Source organism: Symphalangus syndactylus, chromosome 3 (assembly GCF_028878055.3).
Source record: "Symphalangus syndactylus isolate Jambi chromosome 3, NHGRI_mSymSyn1-v2.1_pri, whole genome shotgun sequence".
Taxonomy (NCBI): Eukaryota; Metazoa; Chordata; class Mammalia; order Primates; family Hylobatidae; genus Symphalangus; species Symphalangus syndactylus.
In genome coordinates, this window is record NC_072425.2 from 103,552,905 (window position 1) to 103,573,342 (window position 20,438).

At 38.2% G+C, this 20,438-nt stretch overlaps 1 long non-coding RNA gene across 1 annotated transcript; it reads left to right on the forward strand.

The window, feature by feature from the left end:
- The first annotated feature begins 5,288 nt into the window (after nucleotides 1-5,288).
- On the forward strand, nucleotides 5,289-8,534 carry LOC134736247 (uncharacterized). Its single transcript, XR_010120144.1, has 3 exons — nucleotides 5,289-5,454; nucleotides 6,249-6,301; nucleotides 8,445-8,534. It is a non-coding gene; the product is annotated as an uncharacterized lncRNA (long non-coding RNA).
- The last annotated feature ends 11,904 nt before the right edge of the window (nucleotides 8,535-20,438 follow it).

The following is a 20,438-nucleotide window of genomic DNA, read 5'->3' on the forward strand; positions in this document are numbered from 1 at the left end:
GTACATTTTGCAATAGGAATTTATTTTATTTTATTTTATTTTGAGATGCAGTCTTGCTCTGTTGCCTAGGCTGGAGGGCAATGGCACGATCTCAGCTCACTGCAACCTCCACCACCAAGGTTCAAGAGATTCTCCTGCCTCAGCCTCCCAAGTAGCTGTGATTACAGGTGCCTGCCACCACACTGGGCTAATTTTTGTATTATTAGTAGAGACGGGGTTTCACCGTGTTGGCCAGGCTGGTCTCAAATCCCTGACTTCAAGTAATCCTCCTGGCTTGGACTCCCAAAGTGCTGGGATTACAGGGGTGAGCCACCGTGCCTGGCCCAGAAAATCATTTTAAAGGTACTGGATTCACGATAAATCCTAGTGCAGATCCATTGCTGTCAGCTTTCCCCTCAGACAGCAATCTGGAAAATTGATAGCTACATGCTGTCTATGACCCAACAGTTGTCTGGTTCTTAAATAAACACTCCAATTCCAGGCCAGGTGCAGTGGTTCACGCCTGTAATACCAGCAATTTGGAAGACCAAGGTAGGCGGATGACCAGAGGTCAGGAGTTTGAGACCAGCCTGGCTAATATGGTAAAACCCCATCTCTACAAAAAATACAAAAATTAGTCAGGCGTGGTGGTGCATGCCTAAAATCCCAGCTACTCAGGAGGCTGAGGCAGGAGAATCGCTTGAACCCGGGAGGTGGAGGTTGCAGTGAGCTGAAATCGTGCCACTTCACTCCAGCCTGGGTGACAGAGCAAGACTCTGTCTCAGGAAAAAAAACAACAAACAAAAAAACACAACACTCCAATTCCAGAAATAAAGAGTGAGGTTCATGAGTATTGTGAGGAGGTGTGTGTTATAGGTAACGAACTAATACTGTCCTTAAATTCTAGAAAATCATAAAATTGTAATAATACCACTTCTTCTGACCCAGCCCCTAGAAACTGAGTAACATTTGGCAAAATTAATAGTTCAATGAAATACTCCCCCTAGAAAATCATTTAAATGGGCCTGCTGAGTGATTTAAAATTTATTTTCGAGATCTCACTCATTATACATTAACCAGATTAATTTACACCAAAATAATATAGTTTGGGATAAAAGAGAAGACGAAAATACAGGTATTGGTGTAAGATATAAAGGAAAAAAATTAAAGCTAAAGAGAGAGCAGTTAAACCCTCTGAAATGATGAGTTATCACAAAAGAGTATTCCTGGGTAGAAGAAAATTTTAACAAATTTTCTATACTTTTTCTTAGTGCTTTAAATTTGAGGTTACAACTTTTAATTCTTCAAAATATTTACCCTTGGAATTTGTCTTCGCACAAAGAAAAATATTTTTTAAACCAAATCAAAGTAAGAGATTATTTCAAAACTTTTTATCATTTAGGCATTATCTATCATAAAGATATATTTAGAGAATTTTAAAAACTTTTTCCTCAGCAATATTATAAAATAATATTCTTTCCTAGTACATAATAATAGTCCCTTCTAAATAGATATTAAGCCTATTGAATAAGCATATTATTCTACATTTATAACCATTTTACACAAACATGATTCACTAATATTACGCTATAAATTGTATTCTGTAATTCCAAGGAAAAAACATTAAGGCTGATTTTTGTACCATCATTTCATTTTAATAGTTTCTTTGATGCAAACTTCTTAATATGACTCCAAGACATAATATCATAATTAAGTTAGTTTCTACCAATTTGGTAGGAGAGAAGCTATTTTGTATTACTCGAGCAAAGCATGCTGGGAAAAGTCATTCATTTATTGATTCGACACACATTGATTCACTATCTGTAGCTGTAAAGCACTGTGTTAAATTCCATAGGGAAACACTGATGATTGGAAAACGAGGCTGGCATCAAACTCACTGTCTAGTAGAATGAAATGTTCACAAATGACAAAAATGCAGTGAGCATCATTAGAGCAATACATATAAAGGATAATAAGCTCTGTGAGGATAGAGATCACTTATATCCCACTTTCTGTTGCATCTTCTGCACCAGGAACGTGCTCTGGTACTTTGTGTTTCCTGAAGAATAAAGAAAGAGGAAGCACTTGACCTAGGCTTGAAAGATATAAGGATATAGACAAAAGACTCTGAAAAAAAACACATTTGTAAAAATCAAAGTTATACTTATAAGTCTTATTTCGTTAATTCAGTTCTTTTCCAGCTTGTGATGAATGACAGAGTGTGGTTCCAAACCTCCCTCTGCATTGTCCTGTCACTGCAATCCAGAAAATCATCAATAGGCCCAAGGGCATTGCAAGCCCAGGAGGTATCATGGTTGCTCCATCCAATGAGTGTAGCATCTTTCAAAGGAGTCACTTTGAAATACACTAAATAATATCATTATTCAGTATACACTTGAAACTCTTATTTATAAAACACCTTCAGAATCTGCCTCAGTTGCTTTTAAACATCATCAGCATCCTCATATTCACAAAGGATCAGAAATCAGAATGGCCTTAGGTCCCTTGACAAGCAAAAAAAAAAAAAAAATCAAGACAAAAAGACAGTTGAGCAAAGTCTGCAAAATTTTGAAGGAACTGGATTATGGGACACATTTATTGTCTATATTATAGGTTTCAGATTCATTTTAGCCTTTTCAAAGACTATGTAATATAATACAATAGTAGTTGGGGAGAAAACAAAGATTGAGAAAAAAATCTGTGTTTCCTCCACCCCAATCACTCTAGTGTGACTAAGAAAAATGGAAGCCCCTTTTCTAAGTATAAATTCCAACTCAAGAGTTTTTACTTCAGCCTTTGGTAAAAATATGCCCTACCCTATTGTTGCCTCTTTTTTAAAACAAATTTGTTATCAAATATTTAAGACACATACAAAGATATGAAGATTTATAATCATGAACACCTAGATGGCCACCATTCAATTTAAGAATTAAAATATTATGATAGCTTAAGCTCGTCACATTCCCCTTTTTCCTTCCTGAGCAGGCAGCGATCATCCCAAATTAGATGCTTCTCATTCCTGTGCATTTCTTTTTTTTTTTTTTTTGAGACGGAGTCTCGCTCTGTCACCCAGGCTGGAGTGCAGTGGCGGGATCTCAACTCACTGCAAGCTCCGCCTCCCGGGTTCACGCCATTCTCCTGCCTCAGCCTCTCCGAGTAGCTGGGACTACAGGCGCCCGCCACCACGCCCGGCTGATTTTTCCGTATTTTTAGTAGAGACGGGGTTTCACCGTGGTCTCGATCTTCTGACCTTGTGATCCGCCCGCCTCGGCCTCCCAAAGTGCTGGGATTACAAGCGTGAGCCACCGCGCCCGGCCGTGCATTTCTTTATACTTTTCCTACATCTGCATAGAATCCTAACAATATATTTTTTCATAAAATTGTAAAACTATAAGCAGTAACATACTACAATGCTCTTTTGTAATTTTTTTTTTTTTTTTTTTTTTTTTTGAGACAGACCAGGCTGGAGTGCAGTGGCGGGATCTCAGCTCACTGCAACCTCCACCTCCCATGTTCAAGCGATTCTCATGTCTCAGCCACCTTAGAAGCTGGGATTACAGGCGTGCACAGCCATGCCCAGCTAATTTTTGTATTTTTAGTGGAGACGGGGTTTCTCCATGTTGGCCAGGCTGGTCTCGAACTCCTAACCTCAAGTGATCTGCCTGCCTCAGCCTCCCAAAATACTGATTACAGGCATGAGCCACTGTGCTCAGCTTGTAATGTTTTTTGTGCATCATTATGTTAATATACATAGTTCTGGTTCATTGATGGACTTACAGTTTGTCTCCTTTTTTTCCTGTTAGGTTGGTACAAAAGTAATTGCGGCTTTTACCATTACTTTCAATGGCAAAAGCCGCAGTTACTTTCGCACCAACCTAATACTATGACCAATACGACCCTGAAGATTTTTGTTCCTGTATCTTTGAATTTATGAGTGAGCTTTTCTTTAAGTTTTGTACATGCGAGGAGATTTTCAGGCTTTTATGGATAATAGGCATTATCAGTTCACCATCTATTACCAAATTGCTTTCTACAGTGGTTGAATTGATTTGTATACTCTCACAAGGAGTGTATAAAATTACAGTTGCTTCACATCGTCCTTTATACTTTTAAAATTTTGTCAATCTGATGGATATTTTAATTTTCGTTAAAATGACTACTAGTAAGGTGTGTGTGTGTGTGTGTGTGTGTGTGTGTGTGTGTGTGTTTCCTCTTCTGGTTGCTCTTCTGTGAATTGATGATGATGTTTTCTGCCCTTTTTCTATTAAGTCGTATACTCTTTTTAAAAATTTATACAAGTTCTTCATATATCTTGGATATATGTTGCAAAACTTGTACATGTTGCAAATGGCTTCTTCTAGTCTGTGGCTTGTCTTTTTACCATAATTATGTTATCTTTTGTTAGAAGTTTCAGTTTTCATGTAGTCAACTTTCTCAATTTTTTTATGATAGTTTGTGTTTCCTGTGCCTTTTTTGTCTTGTGCTTTTAAGGGTATTCTCCTATATTTTTTCTAAAATGTCATATATTTTTTCTTTTTTTTTTTAGGTCTTTAATCCATCTTTTATGTGTGCTGTGAAGTAAGGATTTGACTTTATTTTTTTCTATTTTGGTAACTAAATGTTTTGGCACCAAATACTGGCTACTAATCTATAAAGCCACCTCTGTCAGATATCAAGTTTTTATATATGTCTGTGTCTAGACTATCCATTCGTTTCCATGGTTTCTATCAGTCCCCACGTTAATATAACACTTTTAAAGTCACTATAACTTTATTATAAATCTTGTTGTCTAGTAGAACAAATCATACCCATTCCCATCCTCCTCCTCCTCCTTCTTCCTCCTTTTCTTCTTCTTCCTCCTCCTCGTCTTCTTCTGTCTTCTTTCTTCTTTTTCTGTCTCAGACGATTATGCTCCTGTGATGTACATTTTCGACCATTGCTCTTTTCTTGCACAGTTTCAAATTAGCTTGTCAAGTTCCATAGAAACTGTATTTTAGTTTTGATTGGAATTACTAAATAATGTTTTGGATGAAAGCTATACAAAATCACGTGTAAATTGACAGGTGGGACTTTTATAATGTGATTCTGTGTAAGACACAAAAAAATTTGCTTTTTAAGTAGCTAAGACTCTCTAAGAGTATGTAGTCCTATCTATTACTTAACTTAATATTCTTTTAACTCTTCTGGACTAAGAAACTGTAGTCATTTTATGGTTCTAAAACGAGACCAATTTTAAGCTTTTAAAATTTGGGTAGCTCTTATTTTATGTATAAACATTTTACTTTTGATTTTTTAGAAAAACAAAATTTCTTTCTCAGAACTGGGATCTTCATTGTAATTAAAAGCATGTTAAGCAGGCATGTGATAACCAGCACTGCCACATATTTTCTGCCACAATCATCTAATAGTCGTCCATTTACACGAAGAGCAAAGCAGGCAACAAGAGAGAAAGCAGTATTTGAAGGTTGAAAAGAGGTAACAACATAGTCTGTCTCTTCTAATGAGTATTTGTGTGGGGGAGTACACAAAAGGAAAATGGAGGATAAAAATAATTTGAAAGTTGGCCAGGCGCGGTGGCTCACGCTTGTAATCCCAGCACTTTGGGAGGCCGAGGCGGGCGGATCACGAGGTCAGGAGATAGAGACCACGGTGAAACCTTGTCTCTACTAAAAATACAAAAATATTAGCCGGGCATGGTGGCAGGCGCCTGTAGTCCCAGCTACTCGGAGAGGCTGAGGCAGGAGAATGGCGTGAACCCGGGAGGCAGAGCTTGCAGTGAGCCGAGATCGCGCCACTGCACTCCAGCCTGGGTGACAGAGCAAGACTCCGTCTCAAAAAAAAATAATAATAATAATTTGAAAGTTACAGAAGAAAGCAATTGAGTTAAAAAGAAAAATGAAAAAATGGATATATTGATTAGCTTGATTGCAGCAATTATTTCACTCTATATGCATATATCAAAACATCATGTACACTTAAATATATGCAACTTTTTCTTATATCTCAACAAAGATGCAAAAATACTAAAGCAATGACACTAAAAGTGGAATAAAAAAGAATAAACAATAAAGTAATATGTTTTTAAAGTAAAAATATTATTTAGAGTATGTTTTAGAGGAGTCAGCAGTATTGTTTTATCAAAAATGCTCTTAGTAAATATCATTATATTTTCAATTCTCATCTCTTCCCAGCCTGTTTTGTAAATCTCCATTTTTGCTGTGTCTTCTGATTTTTTGACTAGCTCTTACTTGTATTCTCTCTCACTTTAGTCTAACAGCTTCAAATTTAATTAACTGCTGATTGTTCCTGAAAATATGCTAAGGTAAGGGTTTCTACAACTTTTTTCTTTTTTTTTTTTTTTTTCAGTTTGCTGAGTGAATGAGAACTGGCTGTTATGGTTCCTTAGTTCCTGGGTAACTATGAAATCTCAAAAGCTTTAGTAGCAGTACACTATTAACAGCTAATATTTTTAATGCCAAGACTATGTGCCATCTCAAAAATTATATAAGAGCTTATTTTATGAGGCTTAGCAAAATTAACTTGCCCAAGTTCACACATCCAGTCAATGTCAGATATGAGACTTAAACCCAGAGATGTCCAGTTCTAAAGTTTACGAGAGAAAACATCAATGCATCTGTTATTTATTGACATTGCCGTAACACACAATTTACTTCTGTAAAAGCATGTGAAGTGCATTCTGTTTTTCATATTGTTAATTTTAGCTGAAATAACACTTTTATGTATATATGTGTTGCAGAATAGGGGATATTTGCAGCCAGAAGGAATAACTTCCTACTCCCTAACATTGTGTTTTAACTGTTATAACCTGTTATTGTTTCCAAAACTCTTCTGATTTCTTTATTCTCTTTTTTTGCTGCTCTGATCCTTAGATTTGCTCAGGTGTTATCAGAATTTCAAAATTATATCACTAAAGCTTTTATAATGCTTAAGAAAGACAGAAGTGGCCGGGCACGGTGGCTCACACTTGTAATCCCAGCACTTTGGGAGGCCGAGGCGGGCGGATCATGAGGTCAGGAGATCGAGACCACGGTGAAACCCCGTCTCTACTAAAAAAAATACAAAAAATTAGCCGGGCATGGTGGCGGGTGCCTGTAGTCCCAGCTACTCGGAGAGGCTGAGGCAGGAGAATGGCGTGAACCTGGGAGGCAGAGCTTGCAGTGAGCCAAGATTGCGCCACTGCACTCCAGCCTGGGTGACAGAGCGAGAATCCGTCCCAAAAAAAAAAAAAAGAAAGACAGAAGTATATGTCTCAATCTTTTCAAGCTGCTGTGACAAAAGATCATAAATTGGGTGGCTTATAAACAACAGATATTTATTTTTCACAGGTCTAGGGACTGGGAAATCCAAGATCAAGACACCAGCATTGTGTATCTGGTGAGGACTCACTTCCTAGATGGCCATCTTTTCACTGTAGCCTCACCTGGCAAAGGCGTGAGGGATTTCTTTGAGGCCTCTTTTATAAGAGCAGTAATCACATTCATGAGGCCTCTACCTCTATAACCTAATCACACCCAAAGACATCACCCCCCACCTCCTAATACCATCCCCTTAAGGATAGGATTTCAACATATTAATCTGGCAGGAGAAACAATAATTCAGACCTTAGCAGATAAAATAAATTAAGTAATGTAGAAATGAAAAAGAAAACTTTTTTTCTTTTCTTTTTTTTCTTTTTTCTTTTTTTTGACAGAATCTTGCTCTATTGCCTATGCTGGAGTGCAGTGGTATGATCTCGGCTCACTTCAACCTCCACCTCCCAGGTTCAAGCAATTCTCCTGCCTCAGCCTCCCAAGTAGCTGGGATTACAGGTACCCACCACCATGCCCAGCTAATTTTTTGTGTTTTTAGTAGAGACGGGGTTTCTCCATGTTGGCCAGGGTAGTCTCGAACTCCTGACCTCAGGTGATCCACCCACCTCAGCCTCCCAAAGTGCTGGGATTGCAGGCATGGGCCACCTCACCCGGCCTAGATGTTTTCCTTAAAAATCTCAATATTCTAGACCAAATATTATTCATAAAATAATACTCCAGGAAATTAGAGGAAAATAAATTATACAGCGATTACTTAGACTGAGTGATCTATATATATTATGCCCCATTTATATTTTACAAACAAACAATTTTTAAGAGCTGTTTGGGTTTCCAAGACTAAGTAATTAAAATGGCAATTGTCATAATACTGTTAATTATTAATCTTATAAATGATTATCCCACTTGGCACTCCAAATATGTCAAATTGAAAATAGCTTCCTGGCCAAATAAGAATATATACAACTTTTACTAAAATGATTACAAAAGTATATTTTTTCATAGCATTAAAGTATCATATATGTTTCTAACAACCTGAATAATGTACAAAGATAAATTGTTCTGATAACATTGCTGGCCTCAAGTTGTATAACCAGCCAAAGCCTCTGATACTTAGTATCTCCACTGATTTCCTAGAGATCAAGATTCCAAAAAAATCCAAAAAACGGGGTTTACAGAAGAAGACTGAGTGTTGTCTGACCTCAAGCTTACGGGATGCGAGACCAGGTAAGTGAATTTGTAAAAATAAATAATGGGCTTGGTATTTCTAGAAAGAAATAATAAACAAGAACAATTATTTCAATGTGGTAAGGGGAAGATATTTTTTTAAATGAAAGGACATATCTGAGACTTGACAATTAAAAAATGAAAATAAAAATACATGATATGGTAAAACTGGCTTTCTAGTTTGAAAAAAGAAAGAAATAGAACATTCTATTTTCTCACATCTTCCTCCAAAATAATTTCCAGGTAGATAAAAAAATCACAAAAAAAACAGCTTATGGATAAACATTATTATATATTGGAGGAAGGTCTTCCTTACCATGATATACCATGCCAAATCCAAAAGAAAAATATTGTTGAATTTAACTCCCAGAAGTGATTTTAAATTAATAAATAAATAATTAAAATAATAATAATAGGCAAAGCTACAAGTAAAAATAAATCTGTATATTTGCATCAATATGATAGAGGATTATCTCCAATAAAAATGGTTTCAATAATAGATGGACTGGACAGTAAAAAAAAAAAAAAAAGATACTAACAGGTACTAACAGGCAGTTTCAAAGAATTAGAAATGCAAATGGTTAAAAATCACATGAAATGATAGAAATGCAACTTCAGACTTGAGGATGCTGTTTTTCACTTATCATATTGGTAAGTATCTTACAAAACATTAAAACTATCCTGAATTCATAAGGGCATGATGAGACAGGGTTCCCACATGCTATTGATAAGAATATGAATAGGTACAACCATGTTTGTAGGGTAAGTAGTCAGTATCAACTAAAAGTTTAAGTGTGCATATCGTTTAACCCAACAATTCTACTTCTAGGTATTTATCCTAAAGTGTTTACAGTATAAATATGTAATGTGTAATGACCATGTATCTAGTCCAGCAATTTGATTGCAGCATTATATGCAAAGCAAATGTGTAAACTAAGCTAAATATACATACTTAGGAGATTGATTAGATAAGCTATTGTACATATAGCTTTTTAAAAATTGAGTAATTTTATATATATTACCATAGAAGAATATCCATAATAATTTAAGTGAAAAAAAAGTAAGTGAAAAGTAATGTTTTAAGTGAAAAAAGCAAGCCGTAGACTAACATGTCTAGTACATTTGTTTAGAATAATCCTATCTATAACATGTTTATATATGTGTGTATATATGTATAGTTTTATATATGTATCTATGTTACACAATATTGAATTTGTTATAGAATTATATATTTATTATTACAATTGACAATAGAATAGATGGATGGATAGATAGATCAATAGATCTGATTTTCTTCCTCTTTGTCTCCTATTTCCATTTCTCACTTCTTTGGTAAGGTATCCTTTCTTATTTAGGATGGTGACACTTCAAAGCTATGCTAGAGAGCTGATTAATATGAGCAAGAGAAAGGTGTGTAAAAGCTTCCATTGTGAAAAACCGAAAAGACCCATGCCTTGTTCCCAAGGAGGACCTCCCAGGACCTTCAGGAGGGAGCCAGGCACCAGTGTCACTACCTTGAGAGCCTTCCAGAAGGGAGGGAGTCCTCCATAGTCTGGGACAGACAGGGAAGTATCTGGAGTGGGGAGTGGAGAAGAAAAGAAACTGGAATGAGAAAGGCCTTCCAAAGTCCGTTGCAGGCAGACTCTGAGTGGACTAAGGGCAACAACTTGAGAAAAATGAAGAATTACTTTGTAGTTGTTTGTTCCGTATTCTATTTGTATTATCAGTGGACGAATAGTAAGAGAGTTATCTTTCTTCCTCTTTCTGGTAATGGAGTATACCTGCACACTTTTCCAGATGTTGTTACAGGAAGCACTAGGAATATTTATCAGAAGATTCTGAGGTTATGCACTGAATCGTTAAATCCTAGGAAACAGGATGGGGATGAATTTAAAACATTTCTACTTCACTCAGTTCTACATTTTTCAGTTTTTTAGAATTAAAACATAAATTACTAGAAAAAAACTATTATCAATCTGTTCTTCTGTTTCCGTTTTTCCTTAGGCAAAGCATCTCAGAAAGATAAAGATTTGGTTTCCACCATTTAATTATTTTCATCCATCTTTAGTAGAAGAGCATGTAGGAATCAACACATATTTATAAAGCATGTGTTATGTGAATATAGCATTCTGCTCTAGAACATGAAGAAAAAAAGACGTTGAGCTTTGATTTTGGGAAACCAGACTACACACATGAAAAGTGATTAATGTAAAGCAGAAGTTACATACCTAGAAACAGTAAGCTTTATGGGTGATAAGATATGAAGTGAAGTAACTACGGTCAGACAGAGAGATTCGTATAACCAAGGAAAAGATAGTCAAGTCACTACTGTAAGCCAAAATCCATTAGTAAGCTTTGAGTGTGTGGTGTCAGCAATGTGTTTAGAAGTTAGCTAACAGAGACTGAAAGAATTATGAGTCTAAATTGGAGGCATGTGAAGAGTCTCGAGAAAGCTCTTCTCTTCAAAGAATCATAAACTTTAGCACTCGCAGAAATCTGATAGCCTCTTCTTTTTTTTTTATTATTATACTTTAGGTTTTAGGGTACATGTGCACAACGTGCAGGTTTGTTACATATGTATCCATGTGGCATGTTGTTTTGCTGCACCCATTAACTCGTCATTTGGCATTAGGTATATCTCCTAATGCTGTCCCTCCCCCCTCCCCCCACCCCACAACAGTCCCCGGAGTGTGATGTTCCGCTTCCTGTGTCCATGAGTTCTCATTGTTCAATTCCCACCTATGAGTGAGAACATGCGGTGTTTGGTTTTTTGTCCTTGCGATAGTTTACTGAGAATGATGTTTTCCAGTTTCATCCATGTCCCTATAAACGACATGAACTCATCATTTTTTATGGCTGCACAGTATTCCATGGTGTATATGTGCCACATTTTCTTCATCCAGTCTATCATTGTTGGACATTTGGGTTGGTTCCAAGTCTTTGCTATTGTGAATAGTGCCGCAGTAAACATACGTGTGCATGTGTCTTTATAGCAGCATGATTTATAGTCCTTTGGGTCTATACCCAGTAATGGGATGGCTGGGTCAAATGGTATTTCTAGTTCTAGATCCCTGAGGAATCGCCACACTGACTTCCACAATGGTTGAACTAGTTTACAGTCCCACCAACAGTGTAAAAGTGTTCCTATTTCTCCACATCCTCTCCAGCACGTGTTGTTTCCTGACTTTTTAATGATGGCCATTTCTAACTGGTGTGAGATGGTATCTCATTGTGGTTTTGATTTGCATTTCTCTGATGGCCAGTGATGATGAGCATTTTTTCACGTGTTTTTTGGCTACATAAATGTCTTCTTTTGAGAAGTGTCTGTTCATGTCCTTCACCCACTTTTTGATGGGGTTGTTTGTTTTTTTCTTGTAAATTTGTTGGAGTTCATTGTAGATTCTGGACATTAGCCCTTCGTCAGATGAGTAGGTTGCAAAAATTTTCTCCCATTCTGTAGGTTGCCTGTTCACTCTGATGGTAGTTTCTTTTGCTGTGCAGAAGCTCTTTAGTTTAATGAGATCCCATTTGTCAATTTTGGCTTTTGTTGCCATTGCTTTTGGTGTTTTAGACATGAAGTCCTTGCCCATGCCTATGTCCTGAATGGTATTGCCTAGGTTTTCTTCTAGGGTTTTTATGGTTTTAGGTCTAACATGTAAGTCTTTAATCCATCTTGAATTAATTTTTGTATAAGATGTAAGGAAGGGATCCAGTTTCAGCTTTCCACATATGGCTAGCCAGTTTTCCCAGCACCATTTATTAAATAGGGAATCCTTTCCCCATTGCTTGTTTTTGTCAGGTTTGTCAAAGATCAGATAGTTGTAGATATGTGGCATTATTTCTGAGGGCTCTGTTCTGTTCCATTGATCTATGTCTCTGTTGTGGTACCAGTACCATGCTGTTCTGGTTACTGTAGCCTTGTAGCCTCTTCATTTTATACGTGTAAGTAAGTGAGGCCTGGGGAGGATCAAATAACCAGCCAAAGGTCTGCAGCCTGTGAATTAAGGCTGGAATCCAGACCTGTGGGCTTGCTACCATTCACAAGAATTACATTCTTTAAGTTATGATCTTGGGTTCTTATTGTCTATCAATAAAACTAATGTTCAAATATATGTTCTTTTTTAAAGCCTTTTAAAGTATTTGAAAGTCTTTGAGTGCCTATCCATGAAATCTAGGAAGCCACAGATGATCATTCTAAGCTTTTTTAGAACAAGATTACTGAGAATGCAACTGAATTTTGAGACTACCAGTCACCAGATAAGTTGCTCAGGCACTACTCAGATTATCCTGATAACATTTGGATGTTCAGGAGGGTCTTGGTTAGCACCAGTGCCTATCCCTGCTTCTGCTGAGGATTTTAGCCACAAGTAGGCAAAGATCCCCAAGGTGATAGCAACAGTTTGAAATACACCATTTATGGCTGTCCAGGCAATCTTTCAAGCAGATTAAAATTGAGTCTCTGTCACTGGTTTTAATGGCACAGATTTAGTACCTTTCAGAAAGTCTTCTACTGAAGTGTTTGAAAATTGGAGACACTATCAAATCATATTTCTATTTTATACTCACAACCTTTTGAGAATTTATAGAAATGCTCTATCTTATGGGATTAAATGACTTAATGTATAATGTACATGGAAAATATTGCTTTGAATTATCTTTCACAGAGTTTAGAAACAATTATGAAAAAATGACCTGCTAGTCAAATATTAAATGGTATTGTTTTCCTTCATAATTATTATGCACTGGGGCATAGTGCTAAAATTACTAATTAATGGCTGTATTAGGCAGGGTCCAATTAGAAGACAGAAACTACGGAGTAATTTGAATAGGCAAAGTTTAACATAAAGTTTAATACACAGAATTATTCACTGTAACAGGGGACGGAAGAATTAGCTAGTGAGAAGTAAAGAGAGTGCTCAAGAATATAAGAATAGCAGTTGTAGGAGCAGCTACTGCCCTTAGGGCTGAGACATAGCATTTAAAGAAGAGACAGATCTGGGAAAGGCCCCTTCCAGAGATCCGTCCCCCATTAGAAAGAGCACAGCCATTGTTTGTGGATGGCAGAGAAGTCTGCTGAGGCTCTGTTTGCTGCTGGTGTGTTGGGGAATGCTGTTCACAGGGGTTGCAAGGCTGGCAGCACTCTGCTGCAAAGCCTCCTGTGCAGATGCCAGGGGCAGTCACCCACAGAGAAAGTCCAGGTGATGTTGGCCCCTGGCTGCTGCTGTAGCCTGGCATGGCAGAAAAAGGGCCCACAACAAGAGCCTGCCTGCCCAGAAGAAGACACTGCTGCCAGGAAGAGAAAAGTCACTTCTCCTCCAGCATCCCTTGAGCACTCTTCTGACAAAGCTTGACAGCTGGCCAGCTGGCAAAGGAGAAATATTTTCAGGGTCCAGCTGTACTGCTCCAGTGCAGAAAATGAAGGGTAAAATTGGGCTGAGGTGCAGTCAATTGATTAGCAGCACAACTGTTCAGTTGGGTTCTGAAAAACAGTTCTGGTTATCTGTTGTATTAGTCAGAGTTCTCTAGAGGGACAGAACTAACAGGATAGATGTATACATAAAGGGGAGTTTATTAAGGAGTATTAACTCACGCGATCACAAGGTCCCACAATAGGCTGTCTGCAAGCTGAGGAGCAAGGAAGCCAATCTGAGTCCCAAAGCTAAAGAACCTGGAGTCTGATATTCGAGGGCAGGAAGCATCCAGCAGAGGAAAAAATGTAGGCTAAGCCAGTCTAGTCTTTTCACGTTCTTTTGCCTACTTTTTATTCTGGCCACGTTGGCAGTTGATAAGATTGTGCCCACCCAGATTAAGGGTGGGTCTGCCTTTCCCAGCTCACTGACTCAAATGTTAATCTCCTTTGGCAACACCCTCACAGACACACCCAGGATCAATACTTTGCATCCTTCAGTCCAATCAAGTTGACACTCAGTATTAACCATCACATCTGTATTCTTTAATTTTATCTCTGTTAAAATGACAACTCCTGTTTAACTGATATTAGTTGTTGGGTGTGGAGGGTAAGTAAATATCTCCTTTTCACCTCACTCATGTTTCATGGGGAGGAACTTCCTCTCTCCACTGCTTCATCTGGGAGTGGTGTATCTGATTGGCCAGTTTGGGAGAAAAAACAGCAACATTTGGCTCAGTGGCTTCCTCCTGCTCTTTCCAAGCCAGGCTGCCTTCAGGATGTGTACTTGTTTCATTACCATGAAGGTACATTCAGAAGGACATGTGTCTAATTCAGGGGCAGAGAGTGTTAGGTGTGCACACATCTAAGCCACATTCTTCAATTCAGCTTTTATCAGTAATAGATAATTTCAACCTCTACCTTATTACTGTATGTCCACTCCTCAGTTGGTTCTGAATTCATGTGAGAAAAGACAGGAATGATATTTTATTGACCCAGCTGAAACTGCAATATTAATCTATCCAGCTTCTTAAAGAGAGGCCTATGAATTTCCCATTTCAGCCTGTAAAAACTCTAAATTTGCCCTAACCTCAACCCTCCCTCTACAGGCCCTACCCTAACTACCATGGTGAAGTATACATTTTGCCCTACAGGAACCCTACTTCCTCCTTTCCATTCTCTCTCGTCTCCACAGTTTGATGCACAACATGCACCAAAACACACACATACGTACATATGTTCATTTTCAAAACTTAACTTTCAGTTATTTCATTGCCACCTCAGTAGTAAAGCCATGTGTTATCTTTGCCAAGGGTGATGGGTTCTTGGATCTCTGTTCTAACTTTGAAACCTAAGGCTATGAGTAAAATATCCTGCATCAGACAGCTGATGGGGCCACACGTATTCTTCCTGGTGCACTTGAAATTGTAGCCACAGACAGTTCCTAAATGACCTACCCAACTTGCCAGTTTTCTGCCTGGGTGCCCTTTGCTTTCAAATGCTAAGACTGAAAGCCTCTATTGACATATGCCCAAATTCCAAAGCACTTTTCACTTAAATTTGACATCCCCTTGCAAAAATGTATAAGGTCTCAAGAAGAAAATGAACCACATACAGTTTGTGTGCTCAAGAGTTTACAATCTAAAAGTCAAAATAAAACGAGTACAGAAAAGAGTTATATACGTAACAAATAATATGGGGTTCACAAAAGGTGAATGGAGTCAGCAGGAAAGGCTTCACTGCAGAGTTTGCATTTGAAAAGGCTTTGCAGCGTAGATATGATTTAGACATATGGAGATGGCACAGGGGCGAGTGGGTGGAGGGTGGGGGATAATAAGGTATGCTAGTGGCAGGAATAATACAAGCCTTCTGACTCTCCAGCCAGGCTCTCAAAGCCTCCATTTACTTTAGGATCTTTAGTACTGGGGCAGGAATGCCACCCACATTGCATTGTTTGGACAGTCAATGACATCTGAATGTTAAAGCTCCTAGGCCCATTCCAGGCACAGAATAGGTATTCAATACATGACAGCTAGTGTGAGCAACATTCTCTCAGAAAGGCCAAGCAATACACACAGAACAGTAAGCAGTCGCTTTATTGGGAACTGCAGAGAGAGAAGATAGAAAACTAAGTTTGGAACAGATGGCAGAAAGCCTTTAGTAGCTGATTAAAAAGTGTAGACTGTATGCAGTTTGTGCAGTAGAGTCAAAGATTTTGAGCAGGAGAGCGGCGTATCTTTTCATTTCTTTTCTTTTCTCTCTCTCTCTCTCTTTCTCGCTCTCTCTCTCCTAGAGAGGCTTGTGTTATCACATTTGTCCTTTTGGAGGGCACACTCTTCAATTTTGTTCCTTACGTGTATCTTATCGTATTATTTTCTCTCACATCATTCTCTATTCCCGTTCCCATTTCCTTCTCCCACACTGATTATTCCTCCAGTGTTAATGTTTTTGGAAATTTATGTATCTGTGAAAAAATATACATACTGTATGTAATTTTAGATATGGGTATCCCTGTTTAATGTGTGTAATTTAATATGTAAATATACTGTAGAGATTTTTCTTTTGCACTGTAGAGATTGTTCTTTCTTGATCTACATAAACGCTTTATATCATAGAGGCTGTTCTCTTCCTTACTGTTTTCCTCAGTGCTGTTTGTAATACCTCTCCACGTTGCTGCTCATCGTGCATCTAGTTTATTACTTTTCACTGATGCAGAGAACTCCCTAATTGTTTCTTCCAGAGCTTACAAACGATTTCCCTCGTGATCAATAACTACATTGCCTCCGACTCCCTGCTGTCATAAGCAATGCTGCAATAAATATCACAACTCGTATCCTATTTGCCGAGGACTTGGATTTGTGGAGTCAAAGGGTCATTGTATATTCAATTTCACCAAGCCCCAGAAAGGCTGTGCCCATTTAAATGTCCAATAGCAATGCCTGCAGAGTCCTGTTTCCTCACATCCTCACTAACACTCTATATTCTCCAATCTGTAGCTTTCGTCAGTCTTACAGATATTGTGTCACACACAAACATACATACATACTTATGTACAGATTTTTTTCCTTAGGATAAAATGTGGAATTAAAATATTGTTAAGCATAATCAACAAAAACAGACTACTTTGAACCTACAGAAGTTTTGAATAGATGCTGTGCTCTGAAAGGCCTTATTTTGATAGGAATTTCTTAACAAAGCTTATTGTAGCAATAAATGTTGACTGGCTAAGCCAACAGAAGCAAGGTGCTGATAAGAATAAATTTAACTGTTTTTCTTTATTTGATGTAAAAAGGTAATAAATCAGGTCAAAAAATCTCCCATTGCATTTAAATACCTGCAATGTAATCTTGATGTTTTAAGCCTGAATTCGCTTATGAAATACATTCCTGTTATTCTTTTTTTTTTTTTTTGAGACGGAGTCTGACTCTGTCGCTCAGGCTGGAGTGCTGTGGCGTGATCTCGGCTCGCTGCAAGCTCCTCCTCCCGGGTTCATGCCATTCTCCTGCCTCAGCCTCCTGAGTAGCTGGGACTACAGGTGCCCGCCACCACGCCCGGCTAATTTTTTTGTATTTTTAGTAGAGACAGGGTTTCACCGTGTTAGCCAGGATAGTCTCGATCTCCTGATCTCGTGATCCGCCCACCTCAGCCTCCGAAAGTGCTGGGATTACAGGCATGAGCCATGTCGCCCGGCCAATAACATTTTCTTTTCTCTGGCATACTGTATTTTTGCAAATACTGTTATAATGTATAACCCATATAACATACAAAATCTGTGTTAATTGCCTCTTTATGTTATCAAGAAGGCTTCCAGTCAATAGTAGGCTATTAGTAGGTAAGTTTATGGGGAGTCAAAAATTAAATGTGAATTTTCAACTGAGTGGGTGGTTGACACCCTTAAACCCTTCATTGTTCAAAGGTCAACTGTATATCCTTTTCCATAAAATAAGCTGGTTTTCCATTGCAGTGAGATTTTTTTAAGTTATTTCCTGATTGATGTGTGAGGCCAAGTGTATTATAGTGTCAAGACTGACTATTATGTAAGGATTATCTCTGGGCTCTGCCCCTTTGATCTATTTTTCTACTCTCATGTAAGTTCCAAACTTTTTAAATAACTTTTCAAATATTATGTTTTCAAATCTAAGAGAACATGCCCCTCACTTTCACACTTCATTTTCAGAATTATCCCAGCTATTAAAAGACCTGTATTCTGCCATGTTATGCTGATTGTTAAGCTACAGTCTTTCAGCTTCCAGTTAACCTCTGTACTCGCTTTGTAAAATTACATTTCTCCTTTTCCTGGTGGCTTCCTTTTAGGCTCTGTCACTGGGGGATATTAAAGAGTACCTGGGAGGAGGAAGACAAGGGACTTGTTCCTTCCTATCTGCTTTTTTTCCTGTTAGTGTTGCCCCAGCCAAACTTCTTCACCCCAACAGCAGTGTATAACCACAAATATTGATTTATTTGTTTTTCCCCATAGATCCATTTATTGCTGCTTTATATACTTGAAGCTATATTATTATATGCATATATGTTATTAATCAAAACTTCAATTTTTTTTTTTTTTCTTTTTTTGAGACGGAGTCTCGCTCTGTCACCCAGGCTGGAGTGCAGTAGCGCGATCTTGGCTCACTGCAAGCTCCACCTCCCGGGTTCACGCCATTCGCCTGCCTCAGCCTCCCGAGTAGCTGGAACTACAGGCGCCCGCCACCACGCCAGCTAATTTTTTTTTTTTTTTTTTTTTTTTTGAGACAGGGTCTCGCTCTTTCGCCCAGCCCGGAGTGCAGTGGCGCAATCTCGGCTCACTGCAGGCTCCGCCTCCCGGGTTCACGCCATTCTCCTGCCTCAGCCCCCCGAGTAGCTGGGACTACAGGCACCCGCCACTGCGCCCGGCTAATTTTTTGTATTTTTAGTAGAGATGGGGTTTCACCGTGTTAACCAGGATGGTCTCGATCTCCTGACCTCGTGATCCGCCCGCCTCGGCCTCCCAAAGTGCTGGGATTACAGGCGTGAGCCACCGCGCCCGACCAGCTAATTTTTTTTGTATTTTTAGTAGAGACGGGGTTTCACTGTGTTAGCCAGGACGGTCTCAATCTCTTGACCTTGTGATCTGCCTGCCACAGCCTCCCAAAGTGCTGGGATTACAGGCATGAGCCACCGCACCTGCCCCCTGGGTCTATTTTTAAAATCAGTATATATACATGTCCTCCTTTATCTCATTTGTTTTTCAATTAGTTTTGCATGATGTTGAATAGTTACCACATCATTATTTGGTTAATTTTTCTGTGATACACATTTTTTAGTTTCAATTACTCTGCATCCTTTGGGTTTAAATATGTTTTTAAAAACAACACAGTAATAATTTAATCCAATTTGAGAGCATCTGTCTTTTTATTGGCATTTTAAACACATTTACATGAAAATTATTATATTAGTATTACATTCAGATTCTGATTTCCGCTTTTTTTTTTTTTTTTTTTTGAGGGGGAGTCTTACGCTGTCATCCAGGCTGGAGTGCAGTGGCATGATCTCGGCTCACTGCAACCTCCGCCTCCCAGGTTCAAGCAGTTCTCCAGCCTCAGCCTCCCAAGTAGCTGGGATTACAGGCACGTGCCACCACGCCCAGCTAATTTTTGTATTTTTTACTAGAAACAGGGTTTCACCATGTTGGCCAGGCTGGTCTCGAACTCCTGACTTCAGGTGATCCATCCACCTTGGCCTCCCAGAGTGCTGGGATTACAGGCACGAGCCATCGAGCCTGACCTGATTTCTGCTTTTTTACTTTCTATTTCCACACTTTTCTTTGTTTAATTTTTTCTTTTTTTCTACCTTCCATTGAATAGGTAAATTTTTCTTCTGTTAGAAACTTAAAACCTATATTGAATGTTACAATAGATTTTCTTGAGCTTCCCCCCCAAAAAAAACCAAAAATCTTAGCATACACTTCCCTTGCTCTGCTCCTGTTGCAATAATAAAAATAGGAGAAAAAAGAAAGTATTTCTAGTAAAACAATCCAATAGGTTCCCATTACAATTACAACAGTAGTGTAAAGAAACAATCAGGGTCATGCAAAACTAAGTCAGGCACACCAGCTGATTAAGATGATATTGTAATAATCCAAACAATGTAATAAGAACTTGATCTAGAGGGTTGGGAATGGAAATGTAAAAATTAATTGAGATTTTTAGTTTCTTAGAGCTGAAATAAACTTAACCTCAATTTCTACATTCTACATATAAACATAACACATTCACAACTTTATCAAATTTTCTTTTCATATATGTGAATATTGGATTAAACATGAATGAACAAGGGGAAAAATATCTGGTTATAATTGAATTAAAATGTGAGAAGAAAGCCTTAACCAGGACATCTGCAGCTGGTGGGCTCGCACTATTCCCACTGGAGTTCTAGGAAACTTGAGTTATTGAAACTGAATTGTGCTAGGGTGATAAATCACTCTGAAAAAAAGAACAGAACAAGCACACAGCTTTATAGAA